At 45.1% G+C, this 21,677-nt stretch overlaps 1 long non-coding RNA gene across 1 annotated transcript; it reads right to left on the reverse strand.

The window, feature by feature from the left end:
• Positions 1-341: 341 nt before the first annotated feature.
• On the reverse strand, positions 342-6,331 carry LOC122464324. The gene is made up of 2 exons (XR_006288264.1): positions 6,213-6,331; positions 342-2,658 (listed from the first exon to the last, which is right to left on the reverse strand). It is a non-coding gene; the product is annotated as an uncharacterized LOC122464324 (long non-coding RNA).
• Positions 6,332-21,677: the final 15,346 nt, after the last annotated feature.

The raw sequence follows: 21,677 nt of genomic DNA on the forward strand, positions 1-21,677 counted from the left end.
GGGTCCCAGGAGCAGCTGGCCAGGGACTCCAAGGTAGAGGACAGGAACAAAACAGCTGCAGAGCAAGGGGGGAGGGGAACCTGAACACACACTCCTGGATGTGCGCGGCTCTGCTAATCAAGTGTACGGTACTTGATTAACTCTTGGGCATCCGCGCGGCCATGCAGCTTAGAGGGAACACTGGCAGAGACCCTGGTGGGGTTTCACCTTCCTCTGCAACATGAGGCAAGGGTCACTTGCAGGTTTAAACTAGTGTAAATGGTGGATGCTCTGTAATTTTAAGTCTTTAAATCATGATTTGAGGAGTTCAGTAACTCAGCCAGAGGTTAGGGATCTATTAAGGAGTGGCTGGGTGAGGGTCTGTAGCCTGCAATGTGCAGGAGGTCAGACTAGATAGTCACGATGGTTCCTTCTGATCGTAACATCTAAATCTGAGTTTGAGCCTGAGAATAACTAATAGATTTTTATTATGGTAAAAATCATGATTTGAAATAGACAGACTAGTTGCTAGTTCAGCTTCTTAAACAAAGATTTTGTTAAACATCAGTTAATTGAACATCATTGATGTTCATCTAAGGGAACATCCTTCCACAGGAACAAATAGTCCAGTACTCAATTTAAAAAGCGGCATTGCTAAACAAGTAGAGTCCCATCCAAGAAGAGCATAACTACATAATCTAGTTAACAAAATCCATAGCCTATGTTTAATCCATTCCATAATCCAGTTACATACATTTCTCAGCCCAGAATCTAGTGAGGTTCAACACAGGCAGCTCACAGGCTAGAGAAATTCAGTAAGTCAGTTCTCTCTCTGCAGTATTTTATAACAACCAGTCAAATAAAAAGGACAGTAGCTTCTGGCATTTTAATTTCATATGGCCACTGGGAGAACCAATCTCAAGGAACTGGCCTATTGTGTCTTCAAATATTTTAGGAAGTGTATAAGTACATGTGATCCCCATGAAGGATATTGCTCAAACATTATATTACAGGAGGTTATGGCAGAGAGAAAAGAGTCACATGAAATAGTGCAATTGCAGGGAGTAGAATATAAGGAACATTGTGGGGTGGGGAAGGTTTTTTTGTGTTCACTGTCTCTTGAGGATTTGCTTGAAATGAACACGCTTGATCAGAAGCCAGGTTTGGCATAAAATGACTGTTCCAGTGACACTATATATAATTCCTGTCTTTTATATGGGTATAAATCAAGAATAACTAATTATTTTGATGGAGCAACGCAACTGGAAATCCAGAAAAAATTAGAGCAGAATTTGGCCCACTCTATCATCTCATGATGAAAGGTGCCATATGGAACTGTGAGGTGTTTCATTGTGTGTTCCAAGTTAGTGAACAAGTGTAAAGCTGTTAGCAGCTGTCTCATTTGCTCACATTCCACAACAAAAACAACCAGTTAAGTGGATATAAAACATGCAAAGTATTAGTGTGAACTGAACTGAAAGAGCGGGAGGGCACAAAATTGTGGTATGTGAAATCCACTTTTCAAAGAGCCAAATATAACATCCAGATCTTGCACGTGCCTGTTCAAATCAGCTTTATGGACCATAAAAACAGGTATTTGCATACCTTGATGCCAATATGAGCTTCCAAAGACAGGATTTGGTATCCCATTTCGTAGTCCATGTTAAAAAAAACAACAGCTCATTTCTGAGAGCCAAATACATCCCTTCATCAACGAAGCTGATAAAGTTACATTGGGGAACCTGAAACAATGTCTTAAATATTTGATAAACTGTAAATCGTCTGAAATGAAGAGTTCCTAAGCAGACATTGAGTGACTTAAAATGTACCATCAGATAAACCATATAAATCAGCTCAAATTTAAGATCTAGCACTCTGGATATAAAATAGAGTCCCACATGAGAAGTGGCAGGACATATTTCAAGGGCTAGTGTTTCAAGTGCTAATATATTGCTTTGAATGATGGCAATTCACAATAGTGCGGCAATAAAAAAAAATAACTGTTTACCATCAATACACAGTAATAAGCAATAGAATTAGTCAGGACTCCAGAAAAATTATTCTGCACCACAGTGAAGCCAATGAGACTGAATATTTAAAGATCGTATTGCAATAAACATTCAAATGGAAATCATATTAAACCAATTCACGCTGAATGCAAAGCACATTGTTGTCAGCCTTGTCAACGGAGCTGTTTCGTTGTCTTTATTGTGCCAGAGGATGGTTCTGCAGAGCCCTGTGGAAGGATTGTCTTCTGTAAATCAACACATGCTTTCCCACACAAGTTGAGGCCAAACATCTTTGCACTTGACTTCTATGAGTGACAGCAGGTAAGGATGCATGGCGGGGAGGGTGAGATGGGGAGAACAGTTCCAAATGCGGGGGTGCACAGGCACGATGCTCAGAGCTGAGACAGCTGGAAGGTGGACCACAGTGAAACGTCCAGAATGTCGGAGGAATGCTAGTGCAACGCTGAGCTGTGTCAGGCTGGGCTGGACGCCAAGGTGAGGCAGAGAGCTGGGAGGTGGCGCAGATCAGGGTGGATAGCTGGAGCTGTTCAGAGTGAGAGGCAGCTGGGAATAGAGGATCAATGCAAGGCAAACATCCAGAGGGCTGAGGGAGGCCAAATTGAGGTGGCTCTTTAGAAATGTGCTAAATGAGACCCAGCCGGGGACACATCTGTGGATAGAAGGAAGTTTGAGGCAATTAGAAGGTGGATTGGGTTAAGCGGTCTATAGAGGGGAAAGAGTTAGTGGAACCGACATTCCAGTTGTACCGTGTGCCTGATGCAGAGACCTGAAAGGGTTTTATTTCAACATATTGAAAATTATAGTTAATCTCCTGGCTGCTGTGAAGGGATTACCAGCATGAAAAGTCAGACTGTCATTAGACTTTATGAGATCACCACACGCATTTCAGCAACCCATTAGAAATCAATGGTATAAAAGGCCATTTTAAAACGAGAGCACTCCCCTTAAAATGTTTTCGAGCAGACCTGATCCATCATGATGATAGGGAAAACCTGCATTTGCTCAAGAGAATGGTTCCTGTTTCAACTTCTAAATTAATCTGGGACCCAAATGCCCCAAAACAGACACACAATACTAATGACAGAAGCCTCTTGCCTATTAGAAACAGCATTTTTTCCTAATTAAAAAGAAATCCAGAGTGTGATGGGAGGGAGAAGCTGATGACCTAAGAGACTGGTTCAATTTCTGGAGTTGTTGTAGCAGCTGTGGGATTCCCAGTGGTGATGTTGCAAAAGAACGCAAGCTCAGCATTGATTACTGTACACAGAAACACTGAACCCTGCTGATCCATCCCAGGGAGAGGAGCCTTGTCACTCAGCCAAGGAGACCTTCTCATGTAAGTTGTCAGCACCCACATTTTTTATTAGAGGGCCAAGCCCTGAGTCCTTGCTCTCTTTGGACTTACTGACATTATATAAGGCATTTGTGCTTCAGCAGAAGAGGGTAAAAAGCAAGTGAAGATTGCACTATCCAGTACCTAATTATAAAAAGATACAGAGTGGTACAATGGATGGGTGTTAATATCTTTGAGGTTCTCTTCTGTGCCTTTTTAAAAATTATACAAATATAACGGTTGCTACTGGAAACCCACACCCATGCACCAACCCCCAAATTCTAGAGTGGACTGCAAATTAAAACCAGTAGTAATGGTCTTTTCAACATAAGTCGCATCCTTTTAGCATTCATTTTCTTCTGTAATTCTTTTGCAGCAGCCTACTATACCTTTAAATCATCCCATTGCCACAGTTTTTAGGATTTATCAGCTGCTCCTCATGTATTAACTCTATTGACTTTGGGCCGGTGTTTGTAAATTAGACTTTTTATTCTGTCTTAGCTCTGACCTCAGAATGAGATTTGCAGCCCCACTGACTTCAGTGAGGGGGGATCCAGTCCACCTGCATGAGGGATCAGGACTGTGGTTTTCTCTGGTGAAATTCACACCAGCGCAGAGGACTAGCACAAGGCCAATACATAGGGATGAATTTCACCCGAGGGGCCCAATCCTCCAACTTTAGTGAGGTTGCTCAGCACCTCCCAGGAAGTGCTCAGCACCTCCCATGTGTGGGTCCTCTCTCTCTCTGTCCCATGACATGAGGTTGTGCCTGTTGGTTTCTACATACATTGCTTTTTAACGTGTCCCATGTTTGTTATTATGCTCATGATGAGAGTGTATGGGCTTCGTTCCTACACAGAGCCCTTTGCTTGTGTATTTAACAGTGCAATCAGTCTTGCTTAACAGAAACAGACAGATTAAATACCATTTCCACAAAGTACACTAGTAGGTTGAGTCTCCCAGTAATTATTTTGTCACATTGTCAATAAATCAGTCACCAGGTTAAAAAGGCAGTTAATGTGGTCAAGTGCAAGAATCCCAGGGTTGGTTGGGGGAGATCTGAGGGTAGCACTTACAAATGTGTTTCATTTGGTAGTCACTGCACTCTAGCCCTCATTAGCTCAATGAAAACAGGTGGACACTAAGTCTTTCTTGGATGCTATTAACCAGACGATATGAACCAGTCATTGAACAGTTTTAACTACTGTACAAGTTTGTAACAAAAATCAGTTGCAGACATTCATGGACAAGAAAAAGGCTCACTATGTTCTTCACTGTTAAATCTTTGGTTTGCTCAAGTTAACACATTAAAGTATCAAGATGTGAAGAGGGAAAAGAGCAGAAAAGTCAAAACCGGAATTGTCCCATCACGATAAAATCTTGTTGATTTTTAACAAAAATCAGAAGAGAGTCAGTTCAGCTCCACAGGAGAACAGCATTGTGGATAAAACTACATGTTTATTGTTATTTGTAGCAGCCCCACCAAGATTGCGAATACATGTTTAAATCTCACCAGCTTCAGTGGAATGTAATCATGCATATAAATGCTTTGCTGAATCAGGGCCATAACTCACACTACTGCAGATTACTAGTTTAGAAAAGCCTGTCCAATGCTTCCTGAGCATGGCCCCCAGTGCTGCAATGAGCTCCATGTGGATGGACTCTGGCACTTGCACAGAGCCCCACTGAAGTCAAAGGGGGACAATCACGGATGCAGGTATCAAGCCATATAGACTGATTGCAGGAAGGGGACCTAGGAGAGCCTGTCTGCTCTGGTTAGTTAGCCGTCTTGCTTCAAGACCTAGTTCTGTGATTATTCAATGACATCCCTGTAGCTGTTATAGCTTGTCTGAGATAGTCAATAAAGAGTATGGACCTCCCACTTTCCCAATCAAATATAACAAAGATACATTAAAGTCTTGGGAAAAAGATTCTCAAGATGTATTTTTTTATATTCTGAAGGATAAAGTACCTGCGAGGAAGGTTTGGGGATTTTGTCCTATGGACTTTAGCTAATTTGCTACCTAGGGGAAATAAGATGGCAGTAGGAGTCAAGAGTACTATTTTTTATTTTTGCTGTACTCTCAAGACACTGTTGGGTATGCTGGTTTTTCAGGCCCTGGGGTAGAATCTCTTCTGTAAATATGGAGTAACTCCTTCGCATCCCTGCAGTCACTCCATATTTATTACAGTATCACTGAGATCACTTTGAGGGTTTGCTAAGCATAATATTGCCTGAATACTCTACACATCAGGCAAGATTCATTTTGCAGAAGTTGCACTGATGCCATCAATAATCTTGTCCCATCAGGACATATACGCAGACAGGCTTCAATATTGATTTTATTTTTGGCATATGGTTTGGAAGTATTAGCAGGTGAGATGAAGGCTTTGTTTAGAAAGGGGCTTGAACCCAAGATCCAGATTTTGAATAGAGCTGGTGGAAAATTTGGCAAAATTTGAAGTTTTTGATGCAAAATTAAAAAAAAAAGTGTGTGTGGGGGGCCAATATTTTTTGAAAACTTTTTATGGAGAAAAATTATCACTTTTCAACCAGTTTTAATTTTGAACATCCCAAAGTTCTAGTCTAAGACTGAGGGCTTATCTTCACTATTGGCTAAATCGGTGCACTGCAATTGACGCAGCAGCGTCAATTTAGTGGGTCTGGTGAAGATATGAAAAGTTGATGGCAAAGCGCTCTCCCGTTGACTTCCATACTCCACCTCCTCGAGAGGCAGAAGCTATGTCAATGGGAGAACATCTCTCGTCAACATAGCGCGGTGTAGACACTGCTGTAAGTCCAGCTAAGTTACGTCGACTTAAGTTACGTAATTTATATAACTTAACTAGAGTAACATAGATCGACTTACCTCATTAGTGTAGACCATGCCTTAGATTTGTTCTGGACCACCTTTAGTCTTATTTGGCAGAATCTTTCTGCTGTCCCACTTTGTGGATGTCCACATTAGCACTGGAGTACTGTAAAACCTATTTTGGATAAGTATAGAATTGGCAAGAATTCTATTTTATGAATTCCCAATGCAAACTTATTATCCCAATTCATCATGCTGTAGTGTACATGTTCCATACATTCCAGGAAGTGTCATCTCCCCAGTTTAGAGTGTTTCATTCAGGACACCAGCTCTTGCTCAGTCTCAAACAAAGTGGAAAAAGATGGAATCATTAGAACTAATAATCAAAGACACTTTTATGGGTCCCAGTGCCAAAGACTCTCCAAGTCCTACAACAGCAAAAACTCACTTAGAGAAAATGATGATGATGATATTCTCTGTTGCTGGCATTTATTGCGTTTTTTAGGGTACTGTTCAAGAAAACAACAAGACGTACTGTAGAACTGCATATTGTCAGTACTGAATGCCAACTGGAGTAAAACATAATTGAGCAATACAAAATGCTCTTTGCACTGTATCTTCCACTTCCTCGCCAAGAAATAGAGGGGGACCAAGAGATAGTCCAGGGATAGTGGGTACCAATGTATGAGTAGCAAGAGTTACAAATGGAGTCATTATTACTGTAACTCTGCCGATCTATTTTCCACCAAAGCAATCTCCAAATGAGGAGCAGAAAATCTCACTGACTCAAAGTCAGGTGAATGAGACTTAACTCCAAGTCACATGGAAAACCTAATGCTTTGACAGTCTCTCTCTGTGCAACACCCTTTATGCTGCTCAGCTGTACAGGCTTGCTACTCCTCTCACCAGAATACGTCAGAAGTAACTAATTGAAGCCAGTAGAGTTATACCAATGTAAGACTGGGGTATGTTTGAGTGAAGTTTCAGATTCTTTGCATATTGCTGCTGATCTGTTTATAGCACACAGTTACAGCTTACTGCCTTACTTGTGGTTCATTGGATGGAGCATCAGCTAAAGACAGAGGGCTAATTAAAGACAGGAAAGGAGGAGGTGAAACTCCCATGGAAGTTTCAGGGCCAAACTCAAGAGCAGCATGGAGAATTTACAAGTCACAAGGTAATAAAATAAGTGACGCTGTCAAAGCCAAAGAACAGAGTGAAAACTGACTATATTTTTCCACTTCTTTTTTTTTTATGATTATTGATACTGAAACAGAGACACATAGGCTGCTCAGGATGAGCAGGGCAGAGAAGCCCCAGCATTAATAATGGCTGCCGGGCAGTCTCAGAGTCCTATCTCAGGTCACGACTGTAGTGTTGAGCATAATTTGCTCTGTTCCTCCCTCCCCTCGGCGTTAGCCCAGCAGATTCTTCTACAGCCCAGGTCACACTCACTCGTTGCTTCTCCCTCCTTTTCTCTCCCACCACCTTCCACATCCTATGCCTCAAAGCACCGGAAAAATCAAGATATAAAGGGGGAGCTTAATGTGTGCATCACTTTGTATGGACAGGAAGAACAAGATTTCTTTCTCCTTGTTGTCTCCTCCAAGAAACACAGGAGAGAGAGCAGCAAAGTACTCAGTGCCAGTGCACTCTAACCAACTGAAGGATGGCTGCAAGTCAGCTGTCACAACACAGGTCAAATGGCGGAGCCTCAATCCAGCCATTGACTGGGAAATCTCTCTCTCATTCCTAACTCCTTTGGGAGTGGGGCATAGCACGTCTTCCCACTGGATTTTCTACTGGATACTCAGAAATATCCATCTCTCTGAATGTAGACGTTTGTGATCTTACTCTCCTATCTCTGACTGTGCCTCGATTATGGGAGGGAGGTTTGCTTTCTATGCTCCCACCTTCCAAACCAACTCAGGTATGCACTGTCAGGTAATGAATCTAGTACTAAAAACCCATGCCTAGGACTCTTTCAAGAACAGGTAAGTAAATCCACTTAACATACAAAGCATATTGTCTGCAATATTTCTGTCTGTTTCCTTTTCCTTGAGTCCAACTGGTGTTATATCCTGCGTGGCTGAATAAAGTAAATAACTTGACTGAGTACTAGGCTCTGGAATGACTGACTACCCCCTGTAAGCAGTTCCCGTACTCAGGCAATGAGTTATATTACACGTGCTTTAGTCAAACTCATTCTGACTCTGCCCACTCTCCTTGATTGGTTTGATGCTTCCAGCAGCTCTCCATTAACCTTCAGGGGTCAGTTCACTTATTTAATGATCTGGATAAGCTGTTTCATCAATTTGCTTTCAATTGATGGAATTACAAAAAGAATCTCTGTGTGAATTCATGATTCTTTTCATGCTCAGTACAAACTGTGAAATAGGTAATTTATGTCAGCAGTTACAGATTACATGTTTGTTTAGCTAACTGACTGAAATAATAAAACCCCATGCGGGAGATTGGAAGAAAGGGGTGGGAAAGAGATGTTTCCGGATCTTCATCTGAATTCTCTCTCTCTCTCTCTCTGATAAAACCCTGCAATTAGTCAGGTGCCAGTGGTATGGATTTGCGACCCCACGCAGAAAAGCAATCAATCCCAACAAAGTTATATGTGCATATAACTGGTACACCTATTATAGGCCTTGTATCTCTATCAGATTTAATTTCCATTCACAATGGGAAGCACTAGCTTGCTTCCATACTTAGCTCAACAAAGCAGCACACATCAAAAATGACTTTGGCAGAACATGACATTCTGTTCCACTTCACACCTCTTTCTCCGAGACTGGATTCCTCTCATTCATTGCACTATTTGTGTTGTCCTGGGCAGGTGCCCTCCTGCACACAGCAGCATTTCTTTAATAACCATGAATCAAACAAAACAAATCAAGCAGCAAGACGTTTAAGTGATTCATCCAGCGCTTACATGGCACATCATTTCTACAGAGCAGTCTTGTTAGAGGGTCTACAGTTAGACAGGTGGCTTTCAAATAATGTATTTGCTCTTAAACATCAAGGGGTGATGGGAAGGATATTGTGTCTGCAGGGCAGAGATGGATATTTCCTACGGTTTCTCTGTTTTCTCTCCAAGGTGTCCAATATTTTTCTATTGTCTGCAATATTTCTGTCTGTTTCCTTTTCAAATTCAAGAGCTCACTCTTCATCACCTAAGATGTAGTTCCCAACTCTCAGCAGTGTAAATGTGTAGGCATGAGTGGCCCTCCCTCGCTGTCAATCTCAGAGGAAGGCAATGCCTCTTGGCTTTCACACCCCTGGAATACAGTTTTAGACAAGGGGGAAGTTAGTCTAAGGGCTCAATCTCTCCGGTGGGGTTGAACAGTGAGTGGTCCAGAGACCCAACCCCTCAGGCAGGGCAGGGCACCAACAGTCTAAAGACCAATCCTGAGGCAGGGTAGAGCCAGGTATAGTCTGGGAATCAAGGCCCTCAGACAGGGCAGGGTACCGAGCACAGTCTAGGGCCCCAACCCTCAAGCAGGACAGACCAGTGAATAATCCGGGGACCCCAGTCTGCAAGCAGGGTGGGATACCTGCAATCTTGGGCTCCAGCCCCCAGGCAAGAGGCGAGCACCCAACCCAGTCTAGGAGGTCCAGGCAAGGGGCAAGCACCCCACACAATTTAGGGGGCCTAGGCAGATGGTAGACTCCCACAGGCCTCCAGGCTGAAGGTGGGGTGGCTGCCACCCTAGGGGTTGAGTGGCAGGGGGTAGGGAGACTCAGGCCCACCCAACTCCACTGCATCCCAGCCAGGGCCCTAACAGTGGCAGAGTGATCTGCCTCTGGGTCAGCGGGGATCCAGCCGCAACACGCTGAACTGGACTCAGGCAGCAACTCAGTCAGACCATAGTCAGCTGTCCCTAGGCCACTTCCTATTCTTCCCTTGGGATGTACATGGATCTCTAGGTTGTCCTCCGTCTCCCCTGGGTTAGTGCAAGCGGTAGTCCCAGCCGCTCCTCAGCATCAGGCATGTCTGGTACTTCAGGCAGTTCAGATGAGTCCTCAGGGCAGCAGAAGTCCTCAACAGGCTCAAGCTCCAGCTGCAGGGTGGAAGCATCTGCCTCCCTCAGTGGCTTCTCCCCAAATGAGCTACAAGGCCTACCTTTTATACTTCCTATTCCTGTTCCGCCCCTCTCCTGTTCCACCTTTCCTAGTTCCGCCCGCCAGGGGCATCTGGCCCTTCCTTGCTGTCAATCTCTGAGGGAGGCCACGCCTCTCTGCTACAAGCTATAAATACTTCAATTTTCCCCTCAGCATAACAGTTCATCACTAAGGAGCACCCTGATAACCTCCCAGGTTTTCCCAGGGAATTTGATAGACTTCTGAAAAACCTAAAATCAGCCCTTCCAACATCCCACCCCATTCCAGCTCCACAACTTGCCTCTTCTTCCTGGAAGTCAGTTATAATGAAATTAACAAGTTTGCTGGATACCTTTCCCTTTTTCATCCCCTTGAAAGTTACCTACGAGTCCACATAGATTCAGCTCAAACCACCAACCTTATCTTCAATTCAACTTGTTGTGCTTTCCCCTATGGAACAGACCATACAAGTTCTGGTTGAATCACACATGAGTTTGTCTTTCTCTACTACTCTACCAAACCTGGAGTAAAATATATATCAACAAAACTACATCTCTGATATTTACAAATGCTCTGCTATTGCCTGGACCTTTGTGTAAATTAAGAGGATTTTAAGGAAAGAACAAAGTCCTAAACATATAGCTACAATAACTGGAACAGACTGTGATATCAGTTTATGCTGAGTGTAAATATATTGACGTTGAAATCAGATTTTGAGATCCGTATCTGGCCCCAGATTTTGATACAAAGGATTTAAGATTCACTGAGGTCAAGATTTTCAAAAGCGACTAATTATTTTGGATGCTTTCATTTTTGGATGATGTCAGGGATTCACAAGATCTGGTCTATGCCTGGCCTTTTGGGAGTGACCCTAAGAACCCCTGAGCGCCAACTGGAAGAGGGCCTACTGCCAGGGGTGCTGGCATAATTTTTATAGTGGGGGTGCTGAGATCCACTGAACCAAACTGTAAACCTTGTATATGATGGAAACCACTTCAAGCCAGGAGGTGTGGCAGCACCCCCAACACCCGTAGTTCCAGCACCTATGTACTGTGTTCTTTGAGTCCACCTTATGGACATCCTCTGGGATGCTGGCTTGAAGTGGTTTCTATCTAGTGACAGGGGCTGAATGAGGCAGCCAATACAGAACTGCTTTCCATCCCCTCCCCAGGTCCTCCCACACATTCCTTGCAACTTCCCAGAATGTCTCGGTACCCCATTCACTCCACCCCTTTGGACAGCTTCCAAAATTATAACTGGACTTACACAGAACTATGAGAGCTTACACTTCCCTGCACTGTTATCTCCCTTCCCACCAAGGGTATGTCTTCACTACCCACTGGATCGGTGGGCAGCGATCGATCCAGTAGGGATCGATTTATCGTGTCTAGTCTAGACATGACAAATTGACCCCCTAGTGCTCTCCCGTCAACTCCTGTACTCCACTGCTGCGAGAGGCACAAGCGGAGTTGACGGGGGAGCGACAGCAGTTGACTCATCGCGGTGAAAACACCACAGTAAGTCGATCTAAATATGTTGACTTCAGCTACGTTATTCAGGTAGCTGAAGTTGCGTAACTTAGATCGATCCCCTTCCCCCACGGTGTAGACCATGGCCAAGACTTTTGTGTGTTGTTAATTGGTATATAATAAAAACAAATTCTCTGAAAGATAACCAATCTTTATTTGTCTCCTACATGTGGTGGTTGCTGCTGGTAGTAGTAATATATAGTGGTAGTTTGATCATTTGCAACAAATCCCAGTCAGGACTCATCACAATTTTCATGCAAGATGGCAATTTAACAAAGCATGACAGAGTGCTGTATAGAAAGACTCATTACTGCGGATCATTATCAAAATGTTGCCTCAAGGTTTCCTGAATTTGGATAGTCCCCCATTGTGCCTCTCTAATAGCCCTGGTATATGGCTGATCAAATTCAGCAGCCAGGTGATCTGCCTCTGTGCTCAACCCTGGGGGAATCTTTTCACCCTTAGCGTCACAAATATTACAGAACGCGCAACAGGCTGCTATGGCCGTGTAAATATTTTCCTCATTTAGGTCTAACCTGCCATAAAGGCAGCATCAGCGCACTTTTAATCTGCCAAATGCACATTTCACAGTCATTCTGCAGCTTCTCAGTCTATTGTTGAAGCTGCTGTCCAGGTTTCTGGTGTAAAACCATGGGAGTAAGGGGTATGGTGGGTCTCTCCGGATCACTATGGGCATTTCAGCATCACACCACTGTAATCTTCTGGTCAGGAAAGAAAGTCCCTACTTGCAGCTTTCTGTACAGGCCAGTGTTACTGAAGATGCGTGCGTCATGCGCCTTCCCAGACCACCCTGTGTTGATGTCAGTGAAACACCCACGGTGATCCACAAGCAGCTGCAATACCATAGAGAAGTGCCCCTTTCTACTGATGTAGTCTGTCGCAAAATGGTCTGGGGCCAAAATTGGAATACGTGTGCCATCTATTGTCCCGCCACAGTTAGGGAATCCCATTGCGGCAAAGCCATTCAATATTTCATGCACATTGCCAAGAGTCATGGTCCTTCAGAACAGGATGTGATTAATGGCCCTTCACGCTTGTATTAATGCAGCCCCAATGGTCAACTTCCTGAATCCAAACTGATGTGTGACTGGAGCAGTCTGCAGTTGCCAGCTTCCACCCTGTGAGCGCCATGCATTTCTCCACCAAAAGGGCAGCTCTCATATTGGTGTTGTTGTGCCTCAGGCTAGGGCGAGCTCCGCACACAGTTCCAGGAAGGTGGCTTTCCACATCCAAAAGTTCTGCAGCCACAGCTCGTCATCCCAGACCTGCGTAGCAATGCGGTCCCACCACTCAATGTTTTTTTCCCAAGCCCAAAAGTGATGGCCCACCATGTTCAGTTGCTCCGTGAATTCCAAAAGTAATCTGGTGTTGTTTCTTTCCATGGCATACAGCAGGTCAGGCAACTGATAAACGGATGTGCATGATATACTGCATGACCATCTGCAATGTGTTCATAACAGTGACCACAACAATAGAGAGCAGTGTGGGATCCATCCTTTCAGACAGAGATGGCGGGCACACCGCAAACAGGGGCCATTGAAAAAATGCTGCAAAATGCAATCAGAAACCCATGGAATGCTGGGGTGCAAAGACCTGCATCATGGATGTTGAGCCCGCACCCATGATGCGCTGTGATCCACTCTGCTTTCCCACAACTCCTAACTCCTTGAAGGTGGCAAATAGCACAGTGGGACAGTTATCCACAGTGCACTGCTCTCACAGTCGATGCTAGAGCACAGAAGGAGCATAGTGTGAACGTGCACAAGCAATGTAATTATACTGGTTTTTGATTGTCAGCTTTACTTGAATCAACAAAACTCTGTAGTGTAGACAAGGCCTTAGATCCAGATGAGAGCTGTTACCTCTGTGAGCTCAGCTCTTAACACAGCCAACCACACCTTCCCCTTTGTTCTTCAGCTCTGAACCTTTGCTCTGCTTCTCTCCATAGGGGAAGGGAGGAATCCTTCTCTTGGCTATTGTCACTTGGTGTGAATGCCCCAGCCACTGAGGTTTTCATTGTCTCATCTGGATCCTCCAGTCACACACGTAGGCTCTATTCAGTTTGTTAATGACTCTTGTCTCCAGCCAGGCAGCTACAGCCATTCCTTTCCCTTTACTCGCAGGGCCTAGTAGTACAAATTCACAGATACCCAGTTCAGAAGTGCTGAATCAGCCACCCCTTCTGAAAATCAGGCCCCTTTAAGGTACTTCAAATAGGTCACCCCGATAGCAAAGCACCCAAAATCACTAGTGGCTTCTGAAAATCCTGGCCTCGGGGTATGGGGCCCCCCAAATGGCAGAAAGCTCCCTCCCGCACTTCCAGGGAAGCATCACAGTAGTGCAACAGCTGGTGAGAAAATACAAAACATTTTTTTGGTGAAAGTTTGTGAATTCCCCCCTCCACCACCATTTATTTTATTATGTTTTGTTTTGTTTTGGCTGAAGCTGGATTTTGTCAGAAGATTTCTGACCAGCTCTACCCACAAATGGCTAAATGTTTCAATATTGCTGGGACCGAATGCAACCCTGGATTCGCAACCCACATGCAATTGCCATAATTTTTGTACAAATATGCCTTGTGAGGTATCATTTGAAAACTAATAACTCAATGTTTCTTTGGTGAAATGTAAGTAGTAACATTATATGTAAAGTTATGAATTCCCCCCATATGATCCCAATAGCACGTGTTCAAACCCAATATAGCCCAATTAGACAGGAGTAGTTAAGCAGGTCCATCTTAAAAAAGGAATCTGTTTTTACCCCAATTTACATATAAGTAGTAAACAGGGTTCTTGAGACAGCAAGAGGGAGGCAAGGCATTTCAGCATACAAAGGGAAGAAGAAATAGCTTTCAAGCATCTTTACCCCCAGACTCCATGTTGCCTGCTTCACTGTTAAATAAACTTTGCTTTGAGGGGTAATCCTTACAAGCATCTTTTTCAAAGGGGGACCAAACTATAAAAATGAGGGGCAAAACCATCCTACTCTCTCTCTCTCTCTCTCTCTCACCTGAGAAGACAAAGGAACCAGCCCTTTGGAGACACTTGAGTGACTTGAGAATTTGGTCAGTTATGTTGCTGGGAACACGTGGTAAGGATTTTACCTTGAACATAGTCTAGTTTGTTAAGACTTAGCTACGAGGAAGCATTTTATCTTTTTTTCGCTTGTGACCATTTCTGACTTTAATATCTTGTACTTGTACTTACTTAAAATCTCTCTCGTTGTAGGTGAATAAACTTGTTTTATTTTTTAATCAAAATGAATCCAGTGTGGTGTTTAAACAGAATTGTTGGTAACTCCAATTAAAATAGCAAACGGTTGTATATTGACCCCATACAGCGGCAGCAGACCTCTAATAGCTGAGCTGCCGAGGAGGGGGCTGGACAGTGAAGAACCCATCTTTTTAAAGAAAATCCAGGACTGGGAGTGTGTTGGGGTCAGCCTGCAAGTTGTAGCAAAGCCTGATGGAAGCCAGAGTGTTGACTGGAACATTGCTGGCAGGCTGCAGCTATACACAGACAATCAGGGTGTGACCTGTGTGCTGTTTGGCTGTGTGGGAGGCCCCAGTTGGGAGCTACAGCAGCAAAGCATTGTGCGGCACCGAAGGTTGCAGCGCAGGTGGTGACACAACCCTTAACTAGTCTGGATTGCACCCCAAAATGTGATAAAAAGTTAATGCAAATGTATACATCTAGGAACACAGAATATAGGCCATACTTACAGGAGGGGGGATCTATCCTTCGAAACACTGACTCTGAAAAGGATTTGGGGCCTACAGTGAATAATCATCTGAACATGAGCTTCCAGTGTGATGCTGTGGCCAAAAGAGCCAACAAAATCCTAAAATACATAAACAGGGGAGTGTCGACTGGGAAAAGAGAGGTTACTTTACCCCTTTCGCTGGCACGGATGCAGCTGCTGATGCAATACTGTGTCTAGTTCTGGAGGTGTCCACCATGCAAGGAGGCTGTTGATAAATTGGAAAAGATTCAGAGAAGAGTCACAAGAATGATGAAAGGATTAGAAAATATGCCTTACAGTGATAGACTCAAGCACAGTCTATTTAGGTCAACAAACAGAAGGTAAAGGCATGCCTTGATCACAGTCTGTAAGTATCTTCATGGGGAACAAATATTTAGTAATGGGCTTTTCAGTCTAGCAGAGAAAGGTATAACATGATCCAATGGCTAGAAATTGAAGCTAGACAGATTAAGACTGGAAATAAGGCATACATTCTCAACAGAACAATTTACCAAGGGTTGTGGTGGATTCTACATCACTGGCAATTTTTAAATCAAGAGTGGATGTTTTTCTAAAAGATCTGCTCTAAGAATAGTTTTGGGGAAGTTCTCTGGCCTGTGCTATATGAGAGGTCAGACTAGTAGATGGCAGTGATCCCCTCTGGCCTTGGAATCTATGAACCTAGGAAAACCCGCACAGCAGTGGGAAAGCCTAGAGTCCATAGGTGCTCTAGAGAGTAGATGGATAGGGACAGAACACCTAGGAGATGCACTGATTCGCAGCATCCTCTGGGCAGTCTCTGCCTGTGGGGCTCCTATGTTGCTCTGGCCCAAACCCAAAGTTTGCCTCCTGTGCTGTAAGCCTGCATGGGAGGGGGGCTGCTTGAGGGGGCAGCAGCCATATCACCCCTAGCCTCATCTAGCAGAGAATGCTGGCTCTGGCGCCGCTGCCTCTGAGAGTTTGGAAAAGAAGGGAAAAGAATGCAATTGCATCCCCTTGTGGCTGTCAGAGTGAAGGAAACCCAAAGCATTTAAATATGCAGTTTGCTGTAGGAAAGATGGAGTAGGTCCATAAACAACATATTTGAAATAGATTCCCAATTGAAAGTCCCCCTCCCTCCATCATTACTCATGGGTGTTCAATATAAATTATTTTTGCATTAATTAACACACTTCCACCTTGGCAAAAGCACCAAAAATAGATAGCCCCTTGCAGTGAAGGGCTAGCATTCCTCTCACCCTTCTTTGTTTTTACAAAAGGCTTGTTTACCCGAAGCAGCAGTGCACAGGATGGGAGTGTGATTTCTAAACAAAAGTGTTGTTTGCTAATTGGCCTGTGTAGACCCTGCTGGTGAACACTGCAGGCTCCCTGCTGTGCTTTGATGTAGGGCTGTTTCAAAAAAGTATGAGTGTGCTTGAGAAATCCCATCCCCGTGGGGCACGTTACCCCAATGTATAGACAAGCCCTATGTCATCTCCTCATGTGTTCTCCTGTGTCACAAAAACTGGCTTCAAATTGTACCAATCACTGACCATTATTTTTTAGCTGTTCCAAAAATTTTACATTTACCTAAAATAAAATAATGTGCCTTTTGCACTGTACTCAACCAAAATAACGTGAAGAAACCACATGGGCACAGTTGGGTCCCATATACCTATGCTGACTAGATAAACACAAATGCACATGTCCTGGCTGCAGACATACTGCTGCGCTGGATGGTTCCTGCTAGCTTGTAAAACATTGAACACAGCACCACCATAGGGCTCAAACTATTTAGAAGGATACCACCCTGAGGCCTGGCCTACAGTACGTGGTTATTTCGGAATTAGCTGAGTTAATTTGAAATAAAATGGATTCCGTCCACATGACCAAACCGTTTTTTTCGATTTAAAGGGCTCTTTAAACCAGTTTCTGTACTCCACCTCGGCAAATGGAGTAGTGCTAAAATCGAGATCGCAGTGCCGGGTTACAGGTACCGTGGACGCAATTCGATGTTATTGGCCTCCAGGAGCTATCCCAGAATGCTCCCTTGTGACCGCTCTGGACACCACTGTCAACTCCGATGCACTAGCCAGGTAGACAGTAAAAGCCCCAGGAACTTTCAAATTTCATTTCCTGTTTGGTCACCGTGGCAAGCTCATCAGCACAGGTGACCATCAGCACAGTCCACCATCACAGGCGACCATGCAAAGTCCACCATCGCAAGAGACTACGCAGTCCTGGATTCGCAGACGAGCTCCAGCATGGTCCAAAAGGCAGGTACTGGATCTCATCGCATGTTGAGGAGACGAATCTGTTATGGCAGAACTACGTTCCAAAAAAAGAAACGCAAATACGTACGCTAAAGTCAGAAAGAGGCTACTCCAGGGACACAGAGCAGTGTTGTACAAAAATCAAGGAGCTCAGGCAAGCGTACCAAAAAGCCAGAGAGGCAAACAGGCACTCTCGGTCACAGCCCCATACATGCCACTTCTACTGTGAGCTAAATGCAATTCTGGTGGGTGACGACACCACTACCGCACCACTGACCGTGGACACCTGCAAGGGGGGAGTTTCATGGAGCAAGGAGGATGAGTTATTAGAGGACGAAGAGGAGGAGGAGGAGGACAATGCACAGGCAGCAGGTGGGGAATCCATTTTCCCCCCTAGCCAGGAACTATTCTAAACACTGGAGCCAATAGTCTCCCCACACTCCCAAAGCAGGCTCCCAGACCATGACCCTGGAGAAGGCACTTCTGGTGAGTGAGAGCCTGATCGGAGCCATGTGGTGAGGGGGGGCGGAAACCTAGCTGCACTGGGCTGTTCGCGTTTAGTTTAAAGGGCTCATCCCCACTCAGAGCCTCATCAGAGCCATGCGGTGGGTGCAGGGGGGTGGGAGTTGTGTGAAGCGATTATCCCAGAGAACCCGCAGGCCCTCCTTTTATATGGCAAACCCACCGGGCATTGCTTGCTCTGGGAAAGGGAGCCCCGCAGTTTGAAAGCATTGAAATGAATGTGGAAGAAGCAGAACCCCGCATGCCCCTAGGGCTTACCATGGCTGCCTGCAAGCTGAATTCTGTTGCCCGGCTGTGTGTGATGGCTTACTCACACCAAAGTGGCAGGCACTTCAGTAGAAGAGGCAAAATGTGACCTTGTACAGAAAGAACATGTGCTGCATGCTATGAATTGCCTGTTTCACTGAGAAAGAGTGTCCCCTTTGTTCTTTAAAATGTATCTTTTAAAATACTACCCTCCCTTTTCCTCTTCCTGCAGGTGCAAATGTTTCAACGCTCCTATCTACTCCGTCCCAGAAGCTGGTCCAGATTAGAAAGCAGAAAAAACGAACTCGGGGTGACATGTTTGCCGAGCTCATGCAATCCTCCCGCACTGATAGGGCCCAGCTGAATGTGTGGAGGCAAAGAATTGCGGAGTCCCGTAAAGCATTCAATGAACACAAAGAGAGGAGGGACGCACGCGATGAGAGCAGGCAGGATGCTATGCTCAAGCTCATAGGGGAGCAAACTGACATGCTCTGCTATATGGTGGATCTAATGCGGGAAAGGCAGCAAGACCACAGACCGCTGCTACAACCCCTATATAACCGCCCTCCCACCTCCCCAAGTTCCATAGCTTCCTCGCCCAGACACCCAAGAACACAGGGGGGAGGCTACGGGGACCCACACACTCAACCCCAGAGGATTGCACAAGCACCAGAAGGCTGGCATATCCTAAATTTTTATTTGATTTCTGGACTTGTCCTTCCCTCCTCTTCCACCCCTCTAACTGAATCCCTGCCCCCCGCCCCCCCACCCCAGTCTACCTTCTCATTTCTCTCAATGTGTTGTGCAATAAATAATAAAGAACGGTTTTTAAACAATTGTGACTTTATTTCCTTTCATATATATATATAGGGTGCGGCTAACTTCAAGAGAAACAAACACAACTGTCACACCGTACCCTGGCCAGTCATGAAACTGGCTTTCAAAGCTTCTCTGATACGCAGTGCACCCTGCTGCGCTTTTCTAACCGCCCTGGTGTCTGGCTGTGTGAAATTGGCTGCCAGGCGAGTTGCCTTAACCTCCCACCCCGCCATAAACGTCTCCCCCTTACTCTCACAGATATTGTGGAGCACATAGCAAGCAGAAATTACAATTGGAATATTGGTTTCGCTGAGATCTAACCTAGTCAGTAAACTGCGCCAGCAAGCTTTCAAACATCCAAAAGCACATTCTACGACCATTCTGCACTTGCTCAGCCGATAGTTGAACTGCTCCTTACTACTGTCCAGGGTACCTGTGTACGGCTTCATGAGCCATGGCATTAAGGGGTAGGCTGGGTCCCTGAGGATAACTATGGTCATTTCAACATCCCCAACAGTAATTTTCTGGTCTGGGAATTAAGTCCCTTCCTGCAGCTGTTCAAACGACCAGAGTCCCTGAAGACACAAGCATCATGCACCTTTCCCAGCCATCCCACATTGAAGTCGGTGAAATGTCCCTTGTGATCCACCAGTGCTTGCAGCACCATGGAAAAGTACCCCTGGAGGTTTACATACTGGCCACCCCAGTGTGCGGGGAGCCAAGATAGTGATATGCATTCTGTCTATCACCCTGCCACAGTTAGGGAACCCCAGCGCATTAAAGCCATCCACAGTGATCTGCACATTTCCCATAATCACTACCCTTGATAGCAGCTGGTCAATGATTGCGTTGGCTACTTGCATCACAGCAGCCCCCACAGTAGATTTCCCCACTCCAAACTGATTCGCAACTGACCAGTAGCTGTCTGGCATTGCAGGCTTCCACAGGGCTATGGCCACTCGCTTCTCAACTGTGAGGGCTGCTCTCATTTTGGTGTCTTTGCGCTTCAGGGTAGGGGACAGCAAGTCACAAATTTCCATGAAAGTGGCCCTACAGATACGAAAGTTTTGCAGCCACTGGGAATCATCCCATATCTGCAACACTATGCGGTCCCACCAGTCTATGCTTGTTTCCAGGACCCACAATCGGCATTCCACGGCACAAACCTGGCCCAACGCCACCATGATGTCCCAATCGCCACATACCGTGCTTCTAGGAACGCCTGTGTCCATGTCCTCATCAGTATCGTAATCGCACTGTTGTCGCTTCCTCGCCCGGTTTTGCAGGTACTGCACGTACTGGTGGATAATGCGCGAAGTATTTACAATGGTCAAAACTGCAGCGGAGATCTGAGCGGGCTCCATGCTTGCTGCACTATGGCGCCTGCACGGGTAATCCTGGAAAAAGGGTGCGAAACGTAGGAGAGCAGAGTGGCAGCGGAAGAGGTGCTGTTCGGTTCATGATAGCCGAAAAAAGGCAGGAAATGGTTGTCTTCTGTAGCTTTCAGGGAGGCAGAAGCCCAGGGCAGACAACATGGAGAGATTCAGTAGCGCGGCAAGAGCGGGAGAGCAGAGCTGGTGGCGGAAGCTGTGCTGCTCGGTTCACGATGGCTGAGCAGAGTTGGTAGTGGAAGCAGTCGACGAGGAAGAGAAAGAGTAGATATTATAGAGATTACATAGGAAGACGAGAGGAAATGCGAGGTCGATTCATAGTAGCAAGAGAGAGCACGGTGCACCATACTGTACCGTCTGCTGAAAGCAGTATGGCATCTGCACGCCAAAAAGGTGCAAAACGATTGTCTGCTGTAGCTTTCATGGAGGGAGGAGCGACTGACGACACACACCCAGAAACACCCGCAAGAATGTTTTTGCCCCATCATGCACTGGGAGCTTATCCCAGAATTCCAATGGGCAGTGGGGACTGTGGGAACTGTGGGATAGCTACCCACAGTGCACCGCTCCGACATTCGATGCTAGCCTCGGTACTGTGGACGCACTCTGTTGAATTCACGTGCTTAGTGGGGACACACAAGACCGAATATATAAAATCGCTTCCGAAAATTTGAATAGAATAATTTCAAAATAATTTCTTACTGTAGACATACCCTGAATGTATACACCAGGAGAAAGAAAGGAGGGGGAGGATGGAGTGAAACTAGAAAGAGAAACAATTCAGATATACAAGTATGTGGCATAAACAAAATTAGCCACGTTACAAATGTCTGCCAATGAAATGGCCAAATTAAATAAGAGACAATTCATACTAGCTTAACCACCCTTCTA

The sequence above is a fragment of the Chelonia mydas genome, chromosome 2 (genome assembly GCF_015237465.2).
Source record: "Chelonia mydas isolate rCheMyd1 chromosome 2, rCheMyd1.pri.v2, whole genome shotgun sequence".
Lineage (NCBI taxonomy): Eukaryota > Metazoa > Chordata > Testudines > Cheloniidae > Chelonia > Chelonia mydas.